At 39.8% G+C, this 6,000-nt stretch overlaps 1 protein-coding gene and 6 non-coding genes across 7 annotated transcripts in view; 1 reads left to right on the forward strand and 6 right to left on the reverse strand.

Annotated features, from left to right (window-relative positions):
• The window catches only part of pou6f1 (POU class 6 homeobox 1), an 83,670-nt gene that overhangs the window by 76,710 nt on the left and 960 nt on the right, over positions 1-6,000 (forward strand). The gene's annotated exons all lie outside the window — the stretch shown is intronic.
• On the reverse strand, positions 1,472-1,544 carry trnar-ucg (transfer RNA arginine (anticodon UCG)). The gene has a single exon. It is a non-coding gene; the product is annotated as a tRNA-Arg (tRNA).
• trnar-ucg (transfer RNA arginine (anticodon UCG)) lies at positions 1,826-1,898 on the reverse strand. The gene has a single exon. It is a non-coding gene; the product is annotated as a tRNA-Arg (tRNA).
• On the reverse strand, positions 2,085-2,157 carry trnar-ucg (transfer RNA arginine (anticodon UCG)). Its single transcript has one exon. It is a non-coding gene; the product is annotated as a tRNA-Arg (tRNA).
• On the reverse strand, positions 2,644-2,716 carry trnar-ucg (transfer RNA arginine (anticodon UCG)). The gene has a single exon. It is a non-coding gene; the product is annotated as a tRNA-Arg (tRNA).
• Positions 3,006-3,078, reverse strand: trnar-ucg (transfer RNA arginine (anticodon UCG)). Its single transcript has one exon. It is a non-coding gene; the product is annotated as a tRNA-Arg (tRNA).
• Positions 5,909-5,981, reverse strand: trnar-ucg (transfer RNA arginine (anticodon UCG)). The gene has a single exon. It is a non-coding gene; the product is annotated as a tRNA-Arg (tRNA).

The raw sequence follows: 6,000 nt of genomic DNA on the forward strand, positions 1-6,000 counted from the left end.
TAATGGGAATATATGGGAATCAATGGGAATTAATGGGAATATATTGGAATTAATGGGAATATATGGGAATTAATGGGAATTAATGAGAATATATGGGAATTAATGGAAATATATTGGACTTAATGGGAATTAATGGAAATATATTGGAATTAATGGGAATATATAGCAATGAATGGGAATATATTGGAATTGATGGGAATATATTGGAATGAATGGGAATATATGGGAATTCATGGAATTAATGGGAATTTATGGGAATTAATGGGAATATATGGGAATTCATGGGAATATATTGGAATTATGGGGAATATGTGGGAATTAATGGGAATATATGGGAATGAATGGGAATATATGGTAATTACTGGAATGAATGGGAATTTATGGGAATGAATGGGAATATATGTGAATTAATGGGAATATATAGGAATTAATGGGAGTATATGGGAATTAATGGGAATGAAAGGGAATATATGGGAATGAATGGAAATATATGTGAATTAATGGGAATATATGGGAATGAATGGGAATATATGTGAATTAATGGGAATATATAGGAATTAATGGGAATATATGGGAATTAATGGGAATGAAAGGGAATATATAGGAATGAATGGGAATATATGGGAATATATGGGAATGAATGGGAATATATGTGAATTAATGGGAATATATAGGAATTAATGGGAATATATGGGAATTAATGGGAATAAAAGGGAATATATAGGAATGAATGGGAATATATGTGAATTAATGGGAATATATGGGAATATATGTGAATTAATGGGAATGAATGGGAACATATGGGAATGAAGGGGAATATATGTGAATATATAGGAATTAATGGGAATATATGGGAATGAATGGGAATATATGGGAATGAATGGGAATATATAGGAATTAATGGGAATATATGGGAATTAATGGGAATGAAAGGGAATATATAGGAATGAATGGGAATATATGGGAATTAATGGGAATATATGGGAATGAATGGGAATATATGTGAATTAATGGGAATATATAGGAATTAATGGGAATTAATGGGAATGAAAGGGAATATATAGGAATGAATGGGAATATATGTGAATTAATGGGAATATATGGGAATGAATGGGAATATATGTGAATTATTGGGAATATATGGGAATGAATGGGAAAGAATGTGAATATATGTGAATTAATGGGAATGAATGGGAATATATGGGAATGAATGGGCAATTCCAATAATCTAACCCTTTATATACTGATTTGAAGTCTGACGCCTTATCCATTAGACCACATAGTCCTACTGACCACATTCTTCTACGTCCTTGAGTCCGTAGCAATCTCTGATGCCGTTCTGCCAGTAGTCCTTTTGTTGAAAGTCTTTTGGACTGTGTTGCTGCTGTGTATACTTGTCCTGAATAAAAATTGTTCATTAAAGCAATGTAGTCAAAGAGAGATATGAAATCATGCAACCTTTAGGGAAAAACAACCACGAAGGGACTCGAACCCTTAATCTTCTGATCCGAAGTCAGACGCCTTATCCATTAGGCCACGTAGTCCTTCTGATGTTCTTCCTCTACGTTCTTGAGTCCGTAGCAATCTCTGATGCCGTTCTGCCAGTAGTCTTTCTGTTGCTAGTCTTTCGGACTGTGTTGCTGCTGTGTATACTTGTCCTGAATAATAATTGTTCATAAAAGGAATCCTCGATTTCGTAGCAATCTCTGATGCCCTTCTGTTGCTGCTGTGTATACTTGTCCATCCATTCATCGTGAATAATAATTGTTCACAAAAGCAATGTAGTCAAAGAGAGGTATGTAATCATGTAAATTTTAAAGGAACACAACCACGGAGGGACTTGAACCCTTAATCTTCTGATCCGAAGTCAGACGCCTTATCCATTAGGCCACGTAGTCCTTCTGATCAGCTTTCTCTACATCCTCGATTTCGTAGCAATCTCTGATGCCGTTCTGCCAGTAGTCCTTTTGTTGAAAGTCTTCTGGACTGTGTTGCTGCTGTGTATACTTGTCCTGAATAAAAATTGTTCATTAAAGTAATGTAGTCAAAGAGAGATATGAAATCATGCAACCTTTCGGGAAAAACAACCACGAAGGGACTCGAACCCTTAATCTTCTGATCCGAAGTCAGACGCCTTATCCATTAGGCCACGTAGTCCTTCTGATGTCCTTCCTCTACGTTCTTGAGTCCGTAGGAATCTCTGATGCCGTTCTGCCAGTAGTCTTTCTGTTGAAAGTCTTTTGGACTGTGTTGTTGCTAGTCTTTCGGACTGTGTTGCTGCTGTGTATACTTGTCCTGAATAATAATTGTCCATAAAAGGAATCCTCGATTTCGTAGCAATCTCTGATGCCCTTCTGTTGCTGCTGTGTATCTTCTGATCAAACCCTTAATCTTCTGATCCGAAGTCAGACGCCTTATCTATTAGGCCACATAGTCCTTCTGATGTTCCTCCTCTACGTTCTTGAGTCCGTAGCAATCTCTGATGCCGTTCTGCCAGTAGTCTTTCTGTTGAAAGTCTTTTGGACTGTGTTGCTAGTCTTTTGGACTGTGTTGCTGCTGTGTATACTTGTCCTGAATAAAAATTGTTCATTAAAGCAATGTAGTCAAAGAGAGATATGAAATCATGCAACCTTTAGGGAAAAACAACCACGAAGGGACTCGAACCCTTAATCTTCTGATCCGAAGTCAGACGCCTTATCCATTAGGCCACGTAGTCCTTCTGATGTCCTTCCTCTACGTTCTTGAGTCCGTAGCAATCTCTGATGCCGTTCTGCCAGTAGTCTTTCTGTTGAAAGTCTTTTGGACTGTGTTGTTGCTAGTCTTTTGGACTGTGTTGCTGTGTATAATAATTGTTCATAAAAGGAATCCTCGATTTCGTAGCAATCTCTGATGCCCTTCTGTTGCTGCTGTGTATACTTGTCCATCCATTCATCGTGAATAATAATTGTTCACAAAAGCAATGTCGTCAAAGAGAGGTATGTAATCATGTAACTTTTAAAGGAACACAACCACGAAGGGACTTGAACCCTTAATCTTCTGATCCGAAGTCAGACGCCTTATCCATTAGGCCACGTAGTCCTTCTGATCAGCTTTCTCTACATCCTCGATTTCGTAGCAATCTCTGATGCCGTTCTGCCAGTAGTCCTTCTATTGAAAGTCTTTTGGACTGTGTTGCTGCTGTGTATACTTGTCCTGAATAATAATTGTTCATAAAAGGAATGTAGTTGAAGAGAGGTATGGAGCTTTTAGAGGACCACAACCACGAAGGGACTCAAACCCTTTATCTACTGACTTGAAGTCAGACGTCTTATCCATTAGACCACATAGCCCTACTGATCACATTCTTCTACGTCCTTGAGTCCGTAGCAATCTCTGATGCCGTTCTGCCAGTAGTCCTTTTGTCGAAAGTCTTTTGGACCGTGTTGCTGCTGTGTATACTTGTCGTGAATAAAAATTGTTGATTGAAGTAATGTAGTCAAAGAAAGATATGAAATCATGCAACCTTTAGGGAAAAACAACCACGAAGGGACTCAAACCCTTAATCTTCTGATCCGAAGTCAGACGCCTTATCTATTAGGCCACGTAGTCCTACTTATGTTCTTCCTCTACGTTCTTGAGTCCGTAGCAATCTCTGCTGCCGTTCTGCCAGTAGTCTTTCTGTTGAAAGTCTTTTGGACCGTGTTGTTGCTAGTCTTTCGGACTGTGTTGCTGCTGTGTATACTTGTCGTGAATAATAATTGTTTATAAAATGAATGTAGTCGAAGAGAGGTAGGTAACTTTTAAAGGAACATAGCCACAAAGGGACTTGAACCCTCAAGTTTCTGATCCGAAGTCAGACGCCTTATCCATTAGGCCACATAGTCCTTCCGATCTTCTTCCTCTACGTCCTTGAGTCCGAAGCAATCTCTGATGCCCTTCTGCCAGTCGACCTGTAGTTGAAAGTCTCCGGACTATGTTTCTGCTGTGAATAATAATTGTTCATAAGAGGAGTGTAGTCAAAGAGAGACATATAATCATGTAACTTTCAATGGAACACAACCACGAACCCTTAATCTTCTGATGCGAAGTCAGACGCCTTATCCATTAGGCCACGTAGTCTTACTGATCAAATTCATCTACGTCCTCGAGTCCGTAGCAATCTCTGATGCCCTTCTGCCAGTAGTCCTTTTGTTGAAAGTCTTTTGGACTGTGTTGTTGCTAGTCTTTCGGACTGTGTTGCTGCTGTGTATACTTGTCGTGAATAATTGTTTATAAAATGAAGGTAGAGGTAGGTAACTTTTAAAGGAACACAACCACAAAAGGGACTTGAACCCTCAAGCTTCTGATCCGTAGTCAGACGCCTTATCCATTAGGTCACATAGTCCTTCCGATCTTCTTCCTCTACGTCCTTGAGTGCGAAGCAATCTCTGATGCCCTTCTGCCAGTAGACCTGTAGTTGAAAGTCTCCGGACTATGTTGCTGCTGTGTATACTTGTCCATCCATTCATCCTGAATAATAATTGTTCACAGAAGCAATGTCGTCAAAGAGAGGTATGTAATCATGTAACTTTTAAATGAACACAACCACAAAGGGACTTGAACCCTTAATCTTCTGATCCGAAGTCAGACGCCGTATCCATTAGGCCACGTAGTCCGTCTGATCAGCTTTCTCTACATCCTCGATTTCGTAGCAATCTCTGCTGCCGTTCTGCCAGTAGTCCATCTATTGAAAGTCTTTTCAACTGTGTTGCTGCTGTGTATACTTGTCCTGAATAATAATTGTTCATAAAAGGAATGTAGTTGAAGAGAGGTATGGAACTTTTAAAAGAACACAACCACATAGGAACTCGAACCCTTTATCTACTGATTCGAAGTCTGACGCCTTATCCATTAGACCACATAGTCCTACTGATCACATTCTTCTACGTCCTTGAGTCCGTAGCAATCTCTGATGCCGTTCTGCCAGTAGTCCTTTTGTTGAAAGTCTTTTGGACTGTGTTGCTGCTGTGTATACTAAAAATTGTTCATTAAAGCAATGGAGTCAAAGAGAGATATGAAATCATGCAACCTTTAGGGAAAAACAACCACGAAGGGACTCGAACCCTTAATCTTTTGATCCGAAGTCAGACGCTTTATCCATTAGGCCACGAAGTCCTTCTTTTGTTCTTCCTCTACGTTCTGGAGTCCGTAGCAACCTCTGATGCCATTCTGCCAATTGTCTTTCTGTTGAAAGTCTTTCGGACTGTGTTGTTGCTAGTCTTTCGGACTGTGTTGCTGCTAGTCTTTCGGACTGTGTTGCTGCTGTGTATACTTGCCGTGAATAATAATTGTTCATAAAAGGAATCCTCGATTTCGTAGCAATCTCTGATGCCCTTCTGTTGCTGCTCTGTATCTTCTGATCAAACCCTTAATCTTCTGATCCGAAGTCAGACGCCTTATCTATTAGGCCACGTAGTCCTTCTGATCTTCTTCCTCTACGTTCTTGAGTCCGTAGCAATCTCTGATGCCGTTCTGCCACTAGTCTTTCTGTTGAAAGTCTTTTGGACTGTGTTGTTGCCAGTCTTTTGGACTGTGTTGCTGCTGTGTATACTTGTCCTGAATAATAATTGTTTATCAAATGAATGTAGTTGAAGAGAGGTAGGTAACTTTTAAAGGAACACAACCACAAAGGGACTTGAACCCTCAAGCTTCTGATCCGAAGTCAGACGCCTTACCCATGAGGCCACATAGTCCTTCCGATCTTCTTCCTCTACGTCCTTGAGTCCGAAGCAATCTCTGATGCCCTTCTGCCAGTAGACCTGTAGTTGAAAGTCTCCGGACTATGTTGCTGCTGTGTATACTTGTCCATCCATTCATCGTGAATAATAATTGTTCATAAGAGGAATGTAGTCAAAGAGAGACATATAATCATGTAACTTTTAAAGGAACACAACCACGAAGGGACTTGAACCCTTAATCTCCTGATCCGAAGTCAGACGCCTTATCCATTAGGCCACGTAGTCCTTCTGATCAGCTTTCTCT

The sequence above is a fragment of the Nerophis lumbriciformis genome, linkage group LG01 (genome assembly GCF_033978685.3).
Source record: "Nerophis lumbriciformis linkage group LG01, RoL_Nlum_v2.1, whole genome shotgun sequence".
Taxonomy (NCBI): domain Eukaryota; kingdom Metazoa; phylum Chordata; class Actinopteri; order Syngnathiformes; family Syngnathidae; genus Nerophis; species Nerophis lumbriciformis.